This window comes from Lampetra fluviatilis, chromosome 33 (genome assembly GCF_964198595.1).
Source record: "Lampetra fluviatilis chromosome 33, kcLamFluv1.1, whole genome shotgun sequence".
NCBI classification, from domain to species: domain Eukaryota; kingdom Metazoa; phylum Chordata; class Hyperoartia; order Petromyzontiformes; family Petromyzontidae; genus Lampetra; species Lampetra fluviatilis.
The window spans coordinates 2,080,215-2,099,678 of NC_136307.1; the positions used below are offsets into that span (position 1 = coordinate 2,080,215).

The following is a 19,464-nucleotide window of genomic DNA, read 5'->3' on the forward strand; positions in this document are numbered from 1 at the left end:
TATCGTTTGCCACCGATCGCAAGCATCGGTCCGGCCACGTGGATCGGAGTGCAACTTCCCCTTGTGTCTAAACGGTGGCGGCATCTCGGGGTGGATCTGCTGAGATGATCCACCGTTGACGAAGAGTCGTGGGGTCACTGCAAAGGGTCCACTCGGCCCGCGGCCCCCACTGCGTCATTTAGTCGAAACAAATGCACAGGCGTCTTGTTGGGCGGTTGTATCGGCCGCGCGTGTTTATTCCTTTTTTGCACTTGGGTTCACCGCCAGCTACCAGGAGCTGACATACAATAATAATAATTGTCACGAAAGTGAAAAATTGCTCGTTAATGTAAAACTCCATAATAGAGTTTTAGATTTGAAGCTTTCGTGACTGCAAGGATTCATATTCTTAGGTTTTTTCGGTAAAGTCACGTAGAAGGGAAATAATAAAATAATACAAATTTAACATTTTTTGTATTTTATGTTTTATTTTTATTATTTTATTATTTCCCTTCTACGTGACTTTACCGAAAGAACCAAGAAGATGTCATATTTTATTTTTATTTTACTTCCATAACACAGCCAATTAGTAATGTGTGTCACGTAAACAGAACGTGCCAATTCGTCACTAGTACAGCACTAACCGGTGTGTTGGAGAGCCAAGCCACAACATTTACAATCTGAGTACGACGTTTCGCCAGTAATTGCAAGTAGCGTCATCAGCCGACAGCCAGTTGTAAAACTCCCGAACACTCGACGCAAAATTCGAGAAGTTTCTTTGGCACATCGTTTTTTTTGTTGTTAAAATATGGCACCACGTTTAAAAATAATTAAATCCACACACACGCGCGCGAGCAAGCGAAGACTGTTTTTAATTTACCACTCGAAGCGTTTCTTTCCAGAATAAAAAAAAGTAAAACCAGAAACGTACAGTGTTACTGTCAAGTCGGTCCATGCCACGTGCAACATTGTCCAAGGTCCATGGACGATGTTGAACCGTCACAGGAAATCATATTAACAATTGGCCTTACGACATAATTATGTTTAAACATTGAGAAAGAGACATGTATACGCGTTACATATATTTGCCTATATATTATACATCGACAAGACTGTACTATGCAGTGTCCGCACAGGGTTGGCAGGGTATAATAATATAATTCCTTTACCCAAAACTATTAAATCGTTATTAACGTAATCGTTGAGGTGTAAGGTTATCGGGATTTCTCAGTCACCCTGTGGTTATCGCTACTCTTCTTATTCTGTGCGTTATTTTATATAAATATTTTATTTTAAAGCCTTGCTACAGCTGTCTGGTGAACTCTGCCATCCATCTCTGTCGATGAATGCAGCCAGGCAAGGGCTTGCTCACTCCACTGCCGGGTACGGCCGGGTACGGGTAGCCGTTTGCGACCCTGGTGCGGCCGGGTACGGGTAGGCCGTGAGTCACTGGTGAGTAACCGTTTGTCACTCATTTCGGGTAGGGTACGGGTAGGGAACGGGTACCTGTACCCGGCCGGGTACGGGTACCCATTTGCGACCCTGGTGCGGCCGGGTACGGGTAAGGAATCAAAACCCGTTCGCGACCTCTGCCTCTCCCACACTGGCCGGACGTCATGGAAGAGGTGCCACGGGGTTCACACCACAATTTAGCCCCCACCGCACGCCGACTTTGGCCGACCGGCTCATTGCGCTCTGCCCCCCCCCCCCCTTCTTTTACGCCCGTTCGATGGACAGAGGCAGAGGGTTACAGGAACTTGCGCCCACGTTTGCTACGACTGTCGAGTCCAGCGCGTTAACTGTCGGAGCGGGTGGGCCACAGCGTTGCGTTTGGTTGTCGTGAAAGTTGGTACTTTGCTCACGCGGCAAACTTTGTCTGCGTGTCTGTGGCGGGTGGTGGGAGCGTGCACTATGCCAGCACTTTTCTGACCCAAACGAAACCGATTTTAATAATAATAATGAACAAGGCCTTGTTTCCATTCATACGCTTGATTTGAAACTCTGGCAGTGGGAAGCCGTTTTTAGTTTCATGGAGATCGCAGCTCCTGTTTTGGTTGTCAGAGCTGCTCTTTCTTGTTTGGTTTTTTATTAAATCGAAACCTCTATTATGAAACATTTTAACAAGGCAGGGTTTTGCATATGTACCAGATCGCAATCGATGCTTACATCCGTTGTACGTATAATGCAAAAAATAAGAATAGGTTTTATTCTTTCTGGCAATACTTTGATACTGGCAAAAAGGTCCCATTTTGCATGTAATGGGTTCACACCACCCCTGCGGCTACCAGAGGCGCTACCATTCACAGCAATGTTAACAACACAATATTTTCTACGATCAAATCGCGAGATGCTGAATGGCAAAAATTCTACGAGCCCGTCGAGACGGTGTGGAGGATTTGTCCGACCACAGTGACACGTGGACAGCTCCCAGTGACAGCCACAACTCTGAAACTCACAGCGACTCATCGGTGACTCTGCGGGTTGGGCCGCGTCAAACACATTCCTGCGGAGGGAGCTGGTAGGAACGTTGGGTTGCTCGGTCAATGGCCGGGGTCAACGGCGGCGTGGTGTATTCCGCAAATATGCCCGACTGTGAGGGCGGGCACAAGCCGGCGTGAGTAGGTTAAACGTTGAGTTTTATAAGGGCACCACGGGGTGACCAGACCCTCCCCACCCAGCCCCACCCCGACCAACCCCCACCCAGCCCCACCCGCCCCACCCAGCCCCTCCCCTCCCCACCAGCCCCTCCCTCCCCACCCAGCCCTTCCCCACCCTCCCCTCTCCACCCAGCCCCACCCCTCCCATTTTTGGATGCACGACGGACGGACGGACACAATAATCCCCTGTGGGCTGGTGGAACCAGGAGGTTCCTACCAGTATAATTTAGCCAAATTTCTGTGTCGTCAAGACCCTCCGCCACCCTGCACGCGTACAAAGTGTTCACCTCGCCAATTCTTTTCGTTCCGGCTAAGCGTTAGGTCAAAGACAAATTCTCACACAACCAACGGCCGGATGGTCACGTGGCTTTAGGCAAAAAAGAAAAATGTTAATAAAACCATCACAGTAATTATGATTTGTGAGATCGGCCGCGGCAACCTGCATGTTGAGTGTAACCACAGTGTATTGATCCCCCACGCTCTCGTAAACTGCTCTGATTAGTCCAAGCACATTCTTGGATGAAGAAACTTGTAATAATGATCATAATATTTGACAGAGTTACTATGAGCCGTTCTTTTACAGACACTGTCTGGCATTAATGTGCAATTTGTAAAACGGAATATGCGTTTCTTGGCTCGCGTAAGAGCCTAAATGGGGCTTGACCATTTATTCATAAAGGTTTGTGCGTTCGTATAGCGCAAGTGTAAAAGCAGCTCGCACGGTCAGTGCGTGATGCTTGTCACAATAAGCCTGGATTTCAAAGTCCACTTCTCTTCCATGGGATCCAGATTGTCTGCGGTTGCAGTCGAGAGCATGCCGACCCGCCCATTACTAGACATCTGTGACAAAGAGCTTCACAGCGCTTCGGATTCCTCCTCGTGCAGGAATCCAATGAGCGTTGAAGCTCGCCCCCTGAGCAGACGTTCTCTTAGAAGGCCCCCTTTCAATCTACGAAGCGCTAGTGAGACGAGAGAAGAGATGTGGGATTCATCTTCTTGGTTCTTTCGGTAAAGTCACGTAGAATGGAAATAATAAAATAATAAAAATAAAACATAATAAAATAATTCTCACGACGTTTCGGCCACAACGCAAGCAGCCGTCCTCAGGTGAAGAATGAAACACCACCAAGCTTGGAGCGTATATTTGTTTGATTATTTTATTACTTCCCTTCTACGTGACTTTACCGAAAGAACCAAGAAGATGATCACCCTTATGTCGACAAAAGTAGAGATGTGGTGAGACACGACAGGAGAGATGTTCTGATCCTCATCGATGCTGATCGTTTGGAGCAACAACTGCTGGCCTGGCTGCGTGCCCTGGCTTGGTCTGTGCGGTTTCTCAGCAATTGTGAGAGAGATGCAAATTGCATGTTCGACGACGACGCTATATGAAGCTAAACATTCTTATTGTTCAATGCAGACAAGATAGAAAGTGGAGATGAATTGGGAGGAGGGGGGTCACGTGAGTTTGCTTGTCATGTTCATGCGGTTTTAAATTCGAGCTAGCATTTGATGCATCAATAGGTTTTGTCACGAGTTTTTATGTATTTATTTTCAGAACCTGTTTTTTGTGTTTAGTTTGATGTCCTTCCCGCGCGCCTCCGATTAGCACGATTGGCTACGTACGGTGCGAAAGAAGTTCAGCACACACGTGCGTGCATACGTACAAACGTCCTGAACCCGGGGGCCCCCCCTTGAGATACTTGGGGAGGGCCCTAAGCTCTTGCTTGGTTGTCAGTCCTCATTGATGCGTCGTGCCCGGCGTTCGTGGCCAACATCTGTGCATCGTTTGCTTGGCGTTCGATCTTTTTTGTGTTTTTTATTTGTTGTTGGGCGACCGGCGCGAAAATGCGGCGACTTTCGCTCCGGTTTTTTTTGGCCGCGATCCGGCGAAGTTCATAGCGCGGTTTGTACGAGCGCGGAAAACTCTCAGGCCTCTCTGATCTTCTGCAGACGTCACTCCGGCTACTTCCACGGTCCGAATTTTCACATTCACCAATCACGCACACACATACATTCGCGTGTGTTTCGGTGCAGTTTTTGTGTGCGTGTTTCAGCGTCGTTGTCCTGACCCCTCCTCTCCCGCACCCCCGATTAGCACGTTTGGCTACGTACGGTGCGAAAGAAGTTGGACGTATCTTCTTGGTTCTTTCGGTAAATTCACGTAGAATGGAAATATTAAAATAATAAAAAATAAAACATAATAAAATAATTCTCACGACGTTTCGGCCACAACGCAAGCAGCCGTCCTCAGGTGGAGAGCAGGTCTGTCGAGTTGACAGAGTCTGAATGAGATGACTCCCTGCAGTCACGAAAGCTTTAAATCGAAATTTAAGTTGGACGTACATACATACATACAGGTCATTATCCCGCACCTCCGATTAGCACGGTTGGCTAGGTACGGCGCGAAAGAAGTTCGACATACGCACATTGGCGTTAACATTGAAACGTTCTCCACTCTGTGTTGTGGCTCATTTGTTTGCTTGTAGGTGCGGCGTGCAAGGTGCGCGTTTCTTTGGCACCGCAGATGCCGTGCGCGTCCCAGCATTGACGCTGAGCCGCATGCGAACAGCTCAAACGCCGCTGTCACGAGCGGGTCCACGGTGGGAGGGGGGGGGGAAAGAAGAAGACGGCGATGGAGCGGATGGGATCACTGATAAAATACGTATAATGTTTCATTCATTTACTTATTGGGGCCTCTACGAAGCTTCGAATTTTTCTGCTCCACTCCCTCCCCCTTTGCCTTGGGAAGATTCTCGATCCGCCTCTGGTTCCTGTTCAGTTCTCTGTTGAGAGAGAGAGACATGTGGGGGCAACGCTACATCATAATAAAATAATGTTGGCTGGGCCCCCCTGATTCCTTTCCATCCCCCCCCCTCCCCATCCCATCACCGTTGCCAAGTCAGAAACTTTGTCCAAGCCTCGGGTCGTACCCAACGTTTTAATATCTTACAAAAGTGCATGATTTTGAAAATGTTTCTTTCGGACATTGCCTCGATCGAAATATATTTTTCATGGATGAAACATGTCGCGAAGACGATGGTGGTAATAATAATCATAGCCACAACATTTTGAGGAAGGGGGGGGGGGGGGTACTCGGGACAATTGTGTCGTCCGGCGTGATCCAGTGTCATAGCCATTGCGGGTTCAGGATATTCGCACAAAGCCGGAATGTATCGTCTCTTAGATGGAGCGTTCGGAAATACGGCACCACACTTGTTTAGCCGCGCTCACCGTTAACAAAGAGTGGCGTTGCTCATCGAGACGCACACACACACACACAACACCGTTGTAAAGGAGCCTTGCCCTATAACACTTTTATATATGTACGTAAGAGCCATAGAGGCAATCTTTAACAAAGGTCCGTGGACACGTGTATATTGTAAACCGTCCAAATATCAATGAAACGACGATTTACTGTAAACCAATTTTCTGACGCACTAGATTGGTTTAATGACATAATGTGTGATTGCCAATGTTTGCATGCGATTGGCAGTATACCTTACTCTGATGTAAGTGTAAATATCTGTGTATAAATGCCATGTTTCAAAATTCCTTAAGGAGTGCATTTGCGGTACTTTGCAAAGTGTTTTGGGGGCGTTTTTTTTGTGTGTGGCTTCTACAGCTCCAAGGAGGCTCCAACCTGGCAGAGGCTCTCCTCCCCACGGTCCAAACGATGCCCTCAGCTTGGAGGGCGCCTGATGCCTGAGCTGCCAATTTACGATGTTCTCATTAGTGGGCGAACGCGTCGCGGGAGACCAGGGGTAAACAACCCATCATCATTTACCCAAACGGTGCCCCCTCTCTCGTGTATGAGCCATTAAAAGCAGAAACAAACAATGTTTTAATTGGTTTACAGTCGTGCGGCTTGAGTCGAAGCAACCTCCCACCAGACACGTTGACACAGCTCCACGCAGCTTTCACATGAATTTATATTTACAACATTCCGCTCGCGCCCATTGCAGTGGAAACAGAGATTTCTACCAACTGCTGCTGTCGTCTGGGCTGCCAAGCCCTCTCTGCTGTGCCCAATTCTTCTTCAGCTGGTGCCGTCCTATTTAACGCCACAGGGATCGCAGCCGCACTGAATGAACGACGTCACTGCGGAGAAGACTGCACGCGCGCGTGCGCGCACCCACGTGTTTTTGAGGCGTCCCTCTCCGTGGCTGATGATGTGCCAACGAAATCCCACCAGTCCACACAGCACCAGTGGATGTGCGACATCAGCGTCCTTCATTGCACTGTGCGGTCCCTGGTGGCCTTTAGTGCAGCCCCCGATAGTACACAAAGAGTGAAACCACCCCCCATCATCATCATCGTGCTGCTGTCAAACCACCAACGGTTTCAAATGTGCGGCGGTCCTCCTCACACCGATGATGTCTTATCGGCGAAAGTGGCCGCTAGGGGTCGGCACGGTTTGAACCGACTCAAACTGGTTTCAAATTGAGCAATCCAAACCAAACCAGCGACGACTGAACCAAACCAAACCAAAACCAAACCAAACTAAGCTAAACCAAACCTCTTAAGTTGGCTTGAACCAAACTAGTTTGAGCCGGTTCCACCCTGTCCAAGCCAAACCGAGTCGGTTTTCGTAGCCCCAAACCAAACCGAACCAGTTCAAACAGAGCCAAACCAAACCGATTTGGTTCGGTTCAAACCGCGGTTTGGTGGTTTGAGCCAAACCGTGCCGACCCCTAGTGGCCGCCTCTCTGAAAATTAGTGAAGAACACTGATCTAAAGTAAATCTTTCAATTTAAAAAGCAATATGTATTTATATTATTAGATCACATTTGGAAGCATTTCCTATTTTGACTCTCCTAAATGAGCTGCCTCTGGCTGTTGGCAAAAAAATGTCCTCATGGGCTGATGTGTTTGCGTCGGAAGCCTGTGAGTCCACTGATAATATTCGTTTGTCTTCTTGGTTCTTTCGGTAAAGTCACGTAGAAGGGAAGTAATAAAATAATAAAAATAAAAAATAATAAAATAATTCTCACGACGTTTCGGCCACAACGCAAGCAGCCGTCCTCAGGACGTCGTGAGAATTATTTTATTATGTTTTATTTTTATTATTTTATTACTGCCCTTCTACGTGACTTTACCGAAAGAACCAAGAAGATGAATCCCTGCAGTCACGAAAGCTTTAAATCGAAAAATATTCGTTTGGTTATATAAAGTCTCAAAATTCTGTGAAGAGCCCCCTTACACTGATGATGTCTTATCGGCGATAGTGCCCCCCCCCCCTCTGAAGATTAGTGACGAACACTGCGCTACAAGAACACCGTTAAAACACAAAGCCAACTAATTCTAACAGCGGAAAATGAATGTGAAATGTCCGCGCAGTTTTGTCTCCATTGATGAGAAATCCCGGAAGGATCAAATAAAGCGCCGCATTAGCCCGGCCGTCCTCAAATCAAATTCTAAATTCACATTGGACACCTTTCCCCCCACCATCAACCAAACCGGGACGCATATCACGGTCAGACAAGGCCTCTCAAAACTGTGCAGTACGTAAACTGTAATCAAGTTCAACTTAATTCCACCCGATCTCGACACAAATAAATTCCTGCCGCCCAAACCTGGACAGGTGGCAACACTCTATTTGCCAGAAAGCACCCTGAGGCATATCAATCCTGCGCGATTCTGCAGTGGCACAGGTGGCCATGATGGTATTACAACTGTTCTCGCCGAATACACCTCAGTGTCAACAGTGAGAGAAAATTTTAGAGATATCCTGCATCCCAACAATTGCCTCGCCCGGCAACTTTTAATTTTCAGGCTGATGTTTGGACGGACTGTTGGGCTGCCTTGCTAGCAGAGGGCAGTGCTGCAGCAAACGCCATTGTTGTACTGCACTATGCTCCAGCGTCTATGCTCCCAGATTCCCCCGACCGGCGCTGACCAGCACGGTGAAGTGAAGTCAATCAGCCCGCACGCGACCGGCGCGGCGTAGGAGGCCAGGCCCTCATCCAGCAGTGGATTGCCAGGTGGCTCGTGCAGGCACACGCGTACACGGTGGGTGGCCCAGACACGAACACGCTCGCATAGCTCCCAGGTCAAAGGTGAATTGATTTGAGTGCTGAGCTTGGTCCTACGTAATCGCGTGCTGTGGATAGGGTTTAAAATAGATTTTTTTTTAACAAAAAATAGTCACCTCTGAGGTACAAAATCGGGACGTATCATGGGGAATAAGAATATCTGACAATGGCAGAAGAGGGGTGAACCTCCGTGTAAATGCGTCGTCTTGCGCGGTGTGTTAATACGCAGCTGACAAAAAGCGCGACATTTAATTTTCTTCCTTCGCCTGGCCGATGTGGATGCAGAGCGACGACGACGACAATTTCACCTTCAGGCGGTCAAGCCCAGACAACCGCCTCAGGAGTAGCGTGATGTATCCACGAGTGATGTGCCCTTTAGTGTTTGTGGATCGGGGTGGGGGGGGAGCATTGCGTCGTTTTTCAAACGTTGCATGGGGCATTTAATGTCTCGGCAGGAGTCGCAGATTTCCGAGGACAGCTGCGTCACAAGAGGACGACCCTGAGCCAGCCGGGACACGTGGAGAGACACGGGGTCTTGCTACTAGGGGCGCCAGAGTGCCGAAATGTTAACTACCTCGCCTGGTACGCAGGAGGTAGTGGGTAGTGGGTTCAATCCCGACCCTGACGCCTGCTGGATATTTGGAGTTTGCGTCGTCTCTCTCTCTCCCTCCATGGTCGCGTGGATTTTTCTCCGGGTCCTCCGGTTTTTCCCTCCACATGTCGAATCAGCATCACGCGTTTAGAGTATTTGGCTGCTGCGACGATAAGCCACTTCGTCGATCTATCATTTGTGATAGCCAGCTCGCTTTCTGCAACAAAAAAAATTGCCATATGGCTCCAGAGGGCCTTTACCTGGTCAAATAAAAAATATTTTTTAATAGTTTATAGTAGGCCGAAATGTGACCAAGAGTGGCCCTTTAGAGCCCCATCGTTTAGTGGGGGGGGGGGGGCTCTAGCAGCGAGGTGAGCACCTCCGAAGAGCACGGTTGGCTACGTACGGCGCGAAAGAAGTTCATAGTTTATCGCACGGGATTTGCTCGGGGCGGTCCGCGGTGCGTGCGGGAGAGTCGCCGATGCAGATCGACGAATGCGGAGATCCCCGCGGAGAATCCCCACGTCCGTCTCTCTCAGCCGACGAGTTGTGCTCTTTGACGTCCGAGTCGCCGCGCCCGGCGTCGCCGGAGCGATGCCGGAGCGGTGCGAGTGAGCAGATGTCATTTGATGGCCGCTTTTGGAAAAAAAGTAAAAGAAAAAAAATAACTCTAAATCCTTTATATGCGTGGCGGCTAGAGTCCTCTCGTCCTCTGGCTTGAGATGGCTGCCACCTATGGGTCAGATGATTGTCTGCCAGCATTAAGCAATTGGTAATTAAATATTTAAAACATTTTCCCTAAACAGTGTAACATTTTGGAAAAAAATTTTCACGAAAATTAATTGTCACGCACAACGAGTCTGTGTGGAAAATGTCAGCTCGATTGGATCACGGGAAGTGGGCTAAAAAACGACCGAAAGATTTGCACGGTCATAAGCAAGCAAGCAAGCACGCAAGCACGCAAGCAAGCAAGCAAGCGAACTTAATATAAAGGATTTAAAAAGGCTTCCAACGGCGAACCTTGGCTTCAGCGAGTTAGCCTGCCCAGCGAATCTGCCCGACATCAATAATTAAGTTTGTTAATGCCAGCCCTCTTGAGCCTCAATTTTTACAAAAGGTCAAAGGTCGTATCTCATAGGGCACTCAGTGAAGGAAGGACAGGAGAGGAATGCATTGGCTGCTGCTGCTGCTGCTACTTTACTCGAACGGCAACAACGCTGCCCTTGTGAAGAGGATTTAGACGGCAGGCGATCTTAGTGGCAATGCCCGTTGTTCATGGCACAGCTGCGACAAAGAGGGTAGAGGATATCTCACTACGAAGAAGGGCTATTACCAGAAACGTCACCGATTAAATATGTTTTCCGCTTAAGGGGACGGCATGACCAACGAATGTGTATACATTTGTGTTCTTTTTGCTCGAACACCACTGCCAATGTAGTTTCACAAAATTGTGCGTAACTTTCACAACCAAAGTTAATATACGTTGGCCTTTATAAATCTCACTTACATATCCTTCTCTCTAGAGTATGTATGTATGTTGGACTTCTTTCGCACCGCACGTAGCCAACCGTGCTTATCGGAGGTGCGGGGGAAGGATAACAAACTAAACACAAAACGCACTTCGAAAGAAATGAGTTTTCAATCTCGGTGATTTAAAAGAGCATAGCCCCAGTGGCTCCCTATTATCAGAAGAAACAGCGTTCCAGACGGTAATGCGTTTTACCACGTTTAAAGTGTAGGCAACATTTACCATAGATATTCACGTATCTGATATCACAGGTTCGCCTATACCTCGGTCCCCAGCGAATCAGATATGCAACCTGATATCGTAACAATATTACAGCATTCCTACCACGGATATACGCATCGAGCTGCATCTGCTACCACTTCCAATCTTCGTGGCAAAAGCAAATTTGTCTTAGCCACAGATTACAACTGCACATTAAACTCTTCTTGGCTCGGTGCCTTAGGGGCTTGGCTAACAGAAATGCATTGATCATGTATTGACAGGGCTTCTCCTGATAAGTCGTGATCAATGCATTCCTTTCACTCACCTCTCCAGAGGATTTCCCTGCTCAACCAGCCAGGCATTTTTTTTTCTCTCTCTCTCATCTAAGCCCTCTGCTGCCATTATTCACTCTTGGAGATTTTAAAAAAGGTTACATTTAATGCAAATTGTAAAGCGGCTTTCACGGCAGGCTCTTTAAAACACTTGCCGATCAGAAGGCTCTCGCCTTCACCTGGCTTTAATTCGGAATTTTGGTGGAGATTGAAATGAGCGAAGCCCCCCCTCCCCCCCCACTGGCTTCTTCTCTGCCGTTGTCAAAGGAGTCTGCGTGCAATGAGCATATCACTCTCACGAGTTGCTTTGTATGCAGCGGCGAGATGTTAACTGCCTCGCTTGGTATACAGGAGGTCGTGACGCCTGCTGTACATTTGGGGTTTGCGTGTCTCTCTCTCCGCCGCGGTTGTGTGGACTTTAGTCCGCGTCCTCCGGTTTTCCCCCCTCCGCATAAATTTCCACACGATAAGCCACTCGCTGAGCTATCATTTGTGATAGCGAGGTCGATTGTGAAAAAGAGATATACAGCTCAGTGGGTCTTACCTGGTAAACATTATATATATATAATGTAGCGTGGGCTCTGCTATGAGCCCAGCGAACCGATTTCGATTCTCCGTCCACAGTTTACAGCAGCGGCGTGTGATATCGGAACCGGTCCTGCTCTCTGATATCACGCCGTCTACAGCCTGCACGGACCAGCGTGGTGAAGTATGGCAAACAAACTCAATCCTCATGATGAATATCGCATGGAGAGGCCTTCATCTACCAGTGGATTGAGAATGTATGAAAACAACAAACCATGGCAAACTTATTCTAGACAGAACCACACATTGCAAAATAGCTTAATTCAAGCAGACACAATGACAATTGTAAATATTTAATTACAAAATGTGTTATAGTCTCGGTTGAATTCCACCAACACTGAATGGTGTGAGAAGATGTCATATAACGTTATTTTGAAGGTTTTAAAATAATAATAATAATAATAATGTTCGGTGTTTGGATTGACAATATTGCGGAAATATAAAAAATGCAAGATATGGTTTCTGATTTACATTTTTAATAAAATGCCGTGTTCTCACGCCCATATAGCAGGGCAACACATGCGGACTGCCTAGGGATACGCCTGAAATGAATGGATTGTACCCATGGAAACTATTCCAATGGGAACACCGGGGCTCTCCACTCTATCAGCCGCACTTGCACAGATGGGACGTGCAAAGGAATTGACAACTCAGCTAAGAATTTAAATTCCAGTTGCATCCCAAGATGAGAACCATATGATTCTTTCTCAGATTTTTCTTCACTCTCATATGTAAAAAAAAAAACATTGGATTTAAGCGTTTGGGATTTTTAGTTGAAGGGGCAGTGGATGAGCTTCCTACAATTACTGTGAACGGGGTTTGTGAGGCCATCATCCTACAAGGAGGATCTGAAAATCAGAAATGAATACTGTGGAATTTCAAACGACAGAGATGGAATTGGAAATTTAAAAAAACGCTTTACGCCTTTAATCTATATATATAAAAAATCGCAAATCTGTCTGTCTGTCTGTGTGTGTGTCTGTGTGTCGCCGGAGCATACGCAGTTTCATTGGACGGCGGTTGCCCCTGGCAACGGGTAGCGACGCATTCGCTGCGGGGTGGACGCCATTTTTAATTCCCGTTAAAAATATGCGCACGCATTAACACGCGACTCTGAGGTAAATTCATCAAAGTTTCACGTCCTCTTCACTCCCCTCCCACCCCAATGTGTGCAATTACTATTATAGGGTCGGTAGATAATAAAATTATAGCGATTACACAGTATTATTGTAGCGCGGGGGGGGGGGGGGGGAACGGCACCCGTACCCAGCCTCAGCCGGATGGGCTATTTAGGCGAGGCCGGAGGCTCTGCACGGTACTAGGCCTCGACACCCACCACGCGACTCTGAGGTAAATTCATCAAAGTTTCACGTCCTCTTCACTCCCCCCCCACCACAATGTGTGCAATTACTATTATAGGGTCGGTAGATATTAAAATTATAGCGATTACACAGTATTATTGTAGCGCGGGGGGGGGGGGGGGGGGTAACGGCCCCGGTACCCAGCCTCAGCCGGGTGGGCAATCTAGGCGAGGCCGGAGGCTCTGCACGGTACTAGGCCTCGACACCCCACCCGTGTCAAGCGACGACTTTGTGGTTTAAACTCGATATACCCAGCGTTGCCCGGGGGGAAAATACATTTTCAATCTTATGAAAACTTTCAAACATTACATACCAATGAAAAAACAACTGTGTAATTACTTTGAAACCCGACGCGCCAAGAATCGATTCTCTGAATCGCGCAAAGGAATCGAAGGTTGTAGATTCCTTTAGATTCGGACGATTCCCGTTTACTATAAGTTGGTTAAAGTCGATATAAACTGCTACGAACGGGAAATATCCGGCGTTGACCGGGGCAAAAATGTAATTAAAAACTCCTGAAAAAATTAAAAAATAAAATAACAATGAAAATGAAACTCTATCATTCAAAATGTAAACCCCCAACATGCCAGGTATCGATTCTTTGAATCGCACAAATGACTAATCGAAGGTTGTAAATTACTTTAGGATCGCGCTTCCTGTTTAATATAAGTTGCTTATAGAGTTGATATAAACTGCTACGAATGGGAAATATCCGGCGTTGACTGGGGCAAAAATACAATGGTGAGGGCGGTTGTGAGTGGCGATTGTGAGTGGTGATTAGTGAGTGGTGAGGGGAGGTTGAGTGGTGAGGGTGAGTGGTGAGGGTGAGTGGTGAGGGTGAGTGGTGAGTGGTGATTGGTGAGTGGTGATTGGTGAGGATGAGTGGTGAGGGAGAGTGGTGAGGGAGAGTGGTGAGGGTGAATGGTGAGGGTGAGTGGTGAGGGTGAGTGTTGAGGGTGAGTGGTGAGTGGTGATTGGTGAGGGTGTGATTGGTGAGGATGAGTGGTGAGGGAGAGTGGTGAGGGAGAGTGGTGAGGGTGAATGGTGAGGGTGAGTGGTGAGTGGTGAGGGTGTGTATATATGTAAGGTTATTAAGAAATATATTTTTCACCCGGGCAACGCCGGGTACTACTACTGCTAGTATGGTGATAATCCCAAATTTAAAAATATTCTGACGCTGGTCAATGCACTGCCCAGGACCAGTTTGGATATCACTCCGTTGATGTAAGCCTTGGCCTGGAATTAAACTCAAGTCAAATAAACCAAGTTATATACGTTCATAAATAAATAAACGAATTTCAAAAACTTTCAGCATTTTGCTCGTCTGAAGCCAAAATATGATGAAATGTCCAACAGATTATCCTCGCACTGCGTCTCTTTACTCCTAAGGGCCATTAGCCCGAGACTTGAACTCATTGCAGTGGGCATCCTTAGAGCGGCGTTTAGTTGGCTCGGCAGTGCTGTGTTTCACGATGATGATGATGATGGTTGATGGGGGTTGACACAGCCCATGCGGTCCCTTCCGCGTTGAACTGCGGACGGCTGGACAGGCAAACGTACCCACCGAGAGTGTGAGCCCAATAAACGCCACCCTGTCTGCCTGGCCCCTGCTGGACACAAGCGGGAGCCTTGAGTTTAAACGTTGCCGTTTGGAGAGCGCAACACATCCTGTGTGTGTGTAATTACACGCGCAGCTGCAAGAAAACAAGCCGTCTTGCTGTAAACAATCTGTACCCGGCTTAATGAGCACTTCCCCTTGACAATGTCCCCCCCAAAAACCACAAACACGCGCACTCACAAAATCCTCGCGCAGTCGCCCGCATTAGATCGGGACGTTTGTTTAAAGACGCGGGCAACCTCGGCGGGACCTTTTAAGAGAGGTGGCGTGTTTGTTGCGAAGGGAATGGGCACCGCTGCGTGTGTGTGCGTCTTCTTCGTCTTTGTGATTTGTGGGGAGCTGCAGTGCAGTGGTTAGCGCACCGCGCTATGAAGCCCGCGGTATCCGAATTCGATTCCCGCTCACGGACAACACCCGATGACGGTTATCTGAACCGGTCTTGGGCCTCCCCTAGGTCGACTCGGCCTCCAATGAGTGGCTGGTGCGGTGTGTAGCAAATGTTGCCACTGGGGATACAAAGGCGGCCGGGCGTGGTGCTGGCCACCCACCTCCTCGTGTGCCGTGCCGGCTTTCATAGGTGCTGCTCACGAACAGAACTTGTCCCAACAGTCTGTTAAGGCTATACGGGGATCTTTTGTCTTTGTGATTACGGTTCATGCCCATCGCGGGTTGCACTCGGGCTGCTGCGATATCGCGACGCTGCGATATACGATCGCACGATATAAGATGATACGATAATCGTATCGTACGTTTTCTTTTCTGTTTTAAATATCGCTCGACGTCTTCATCGTCGTTGCTAGTTTTTTTTATCTCCCCGTAAACGTGTCATTTTGCCGGCCAAATGTTTACGAAAGAAAAAATTCAAATAATTAAAGTCGTAAATAAATGTCTATTAGCCAATGGCATGATGCTCGGAGCACACCCACGCCTCAGCGATCACGTGACGTCCTAATTGTCCTCATCCGTTTCAATTATTTATTGCGAAACTCACAGCGAGTGCCTAATACGCGTTATAGGTTATAAAGCCGCAATGGTTGGAACACCTATAACGAGCTTGCGTTCTGCAGCCAAAGCATGTTTAAGTCATTAATATTTGTAGTGGACGTACAGCAAAGCACAAAACACAATAATAATGTGAAATGCAGTTACAGAGTCAAGAGAAAGCGATATCGCAATGATCGTGTAGGTGTTTGAAACTAATATCGCGTCATCGCCACCGTGTCTACCGTGATTGTGCCGGTCGCCTCGTTGTCTTGTGTGAATGCAGCCACCACGGCGAACGGAAACTTCAAATTGTACCTGGGGGTTTGCCGGGCGGGTCAGAGCGGTGAGCCGTCACTGCGGAGATTCCTCGGGTTGTTGATCTCTGGATTGGAGACTTTTGGCACTCATGACGAGGCACGGTCTATTATAGATGCAACACTTGGATCCATAAGAGGGGTTTTTTTAGGGCAGGGGTTAGATCGCGTTAATATGAATGTGTCGTTGCACCCGCCGACACAGCCAATTAGTAAGGTTTGTCACGTTCAAGTTTTCAAGTTTCATTTCTTTGGTATAGCCCTGTGAGCCATTCGGCTCTTGAATCGGGTGCAACCGCAACAAACAAAAAAAAACAAAAACATGAACAAGAAAACATCTTAAAGTGACTATGTGCAAACAGAAAATCCAAGAAAAGACAGCAAAATATTGCAGAAAAAGCACCGTACACCAACACTGTGTTCAAAAATCCCAGTGGGATGCAAGTCAAACAACAACAACAACCACAAGACAACTTAGATTAAGGCCATCAGTCTAACTCTGTACTACAACAAACAAACATGGCCAAACCGAAAAACGTTTAAAAAATCACCAAAATAAAGCCATAAAAGCAATGAAACAGTGGTCATAGGAACTGTAACCGTATGTATGTACAGTATGTCACGTAAACAGAACGTGCCAGTTCGTTACTAGTGTAATGCGGGCGAAAGCGACCTTCCGGATGTGACGTCACGAGGAGGCGGAGCCAGGTGACGTGGGTGAAAGGTAGGGGGTCCTTAAGCGGGTAAACCGGAAGGAGAAGGCAGTCGGGGTGTGAATGGAAAGGTGTGGGGCCACGCGGGCGTACGAGCCGAGGGGGCACCGTCAGAAGCGGGAGCCAACCCTGGGAACAGTAGGGAGCTACTGGGAGGTGTAAAGCTGCAGATAGAGATAGGCAGTAAGGCTGTGTGTGAGGAGCAGCGGGGTGGCTGCCAGGAGTCGCAGGAGCGACGAGAAGGCGAGACAGCACGAGGCCGTCAGAGCTGCAGCAGGAACAGCCAAGGGAGCTGTGTGAGAGTACAGCAGCGGAGCTGCTGTGGGGCTGCAAGAGCGACAAGAACAGCAGCGGGGCTGCTGATGTGGACTGGAGTGACATCGGAACCAGCACAGAGAGAATAAGAGAGACAGCCGTGTGGGGACGCAGTACGGACCGAATAAAGGACACTGAGCCAGATATCGTGGTCAAGTCTTTTATTACACTGGGGTCAGAAGTGAAACGGCATGTCTAAGCAAGTAAGGAAGAAAATTCAACCGGCGCCAGCATCGGCTTCTTCGTCCGACGACGACGAATTCCCTCCGACCACGGATTTTGCTGGGGTGGTGGAGGAGAGCCCTGCTGAGGCGAGCACGGGGACGGGCGTGGAAGATGTCGGCGCGATGGCGGGTCCGTCAACAACATCGGACGCTGAGCAAAGATGGCAACAGGTGGCAGAACAACTGGAGACACTCAAGGACGTCCTGGCGCATCTGTGTCACCTCGTTACGCCAAGGACGACGATGGAACGAGAAGGTGCTCCACGGGCCGCCACGTTGCCTGCCCTGCCGCCGCCATTGGCCACGCGGCAAGAAGACGCCATCTTGCGCGCTCCGCGGCGCCAAACCGCCATCTTGGCCACGCCGCGGGCCGACGCCATTTTGAATTTACCTCCACAACAACCATCATTGGAAGACGGCGTGAAGAGGAGTAGGAGTCGCCACCTTACTACGGTTAAGGAATTCTCTATCGGGGGCGATTGGAGCGCTTTCGCCTGCCGATTTTTGGCGGCGGTTCGTTCAGCAAGATGGACCGATGCGGAGGCCTTGGAAGTGTTGCCGACTCTACTGGACGACGAATCTGTGCGATTTTTCCGTTCCATAACGGCCGATAAGAAGAAGACGTTATGTGGAGTTTTTGAGGAAATGGCCGACGCCTATGAGCCACCTGACGACGCGCATCGGAGATTCGCTCAACGACAACGAGCACCCGAAGAATCGCCCGTGGCGTTCAAGGGTGCGGTGTTGGAGCTGGCCATGGCAGCATATCCTGACACGCCACAGGATCTGCTCGAGCCCCTCATATTGGGAAAAATGCTGGAGCTGTCTCGGGATCTGGGGATCCCCATGCCTGTGTGTGGGCATGAGAAGCTCACGTCCCGGGCGGCAGCAAAGTGTCTGGACGCGCAGTTTAATCTCCGTCGCTGGAAGCAAGTGGCGGCATGGACGGGTGGGCCCGTCAAGGAAGGAGGCGCGATGGGGTGGGACCCCACAAGGGCGATCTATGTGCCGGATGAGCGGGGTCCACAGGAGCTGACGGCTGCCTCCTCTCCATGGCCGGGACGCGGAAGGCCGGGGCCGCGCGCTACGCCATCGGGACGGGGCCGCCGGGACGCAGGACCTGCGCTTCGGCGCAACGAGGCCGATTGCTTCCGCTGCGGCCGTAGGGGCCATTACGCCAAAGATTGCTGGGCCCGCTTCCCGGGTCCGCCGCAGCAGGAGCCCACAACACCGGACAAGCCGACCAAGGAACCTCCGAAACAGGCATGTCGGCACGCACCAGACACTCGGCAAGGCTTTACACCTCACCCACCACCTGTGTTGCGCGATCCTATTGTTGTTGTTAAAGAAAGGCCATCGACGGGGCCTTGTCATTCAGTTACGCAGTGGCGCAAATTGGCACGGAGAGTTGTCGCGGCCGCTACGGGTTCGTCCACTGTACCGGGGTCCATACAAGGTGTGGACGTGCGCATTTTGGTCGACTCGGGAGCGTCTGCGACTATTATATCGGATGTCATTTTCCATCTGTTGGGCATTCCGCCGGGGTCTGTTGCTGCTGACTCTGACTCTTCCCCGCCTGCGTCCATTGATCTTGCTAGAGCGCCTGTCGTACCTGTTCCAGACAGGCCGACCGTGACACCGCGGGGGAGGAGTGGGCCTGCTCGGAGGGCGCCTGCCAAGGCTGCGGGACTTTCAAGCCCGGCGACCCTTCCGACCCCGCTGCAGGCGCATTCGCCGAATATGACCAAGACTGATTCGTCAGGGACACGAGATGTCGGTGGACTTCCAATCGCAGCAGGGGAATTACCCCCTGTCATTTCTCGTGTTCCATCGCGTCCCCGTTCTACAAGTGGGCCGCCGACCGTCCGGGACGGGCCGGCGACCCGCACTCGTTCCAAATCGCTTACGTTTCGTTGATTGTATGTTGTTATTGTTCTTGTTCTTGCCGTCGTATTTATCGCATGCTTTCGTACGTTCGTCGATGTTACTTGTGTGTTGTTCTTGTTGTTATATTGCATGCTTAGTG

General features: G+C 49.2%; 1 protein-coding gene across 1 annotated transcript in view; it reads right to left on the reverse strand.

The window, feature by feature from the left end:
- LOC144943931 (fibulin-5-like) overlaps positions 1–19,464 on the reverse strand; it is a 610,861-nt gene that overhangs the window by 238,573 nt on the left and 352,824 nt on the right. The gene's annotated exons all lie outside the window — the stretch shown is intronic.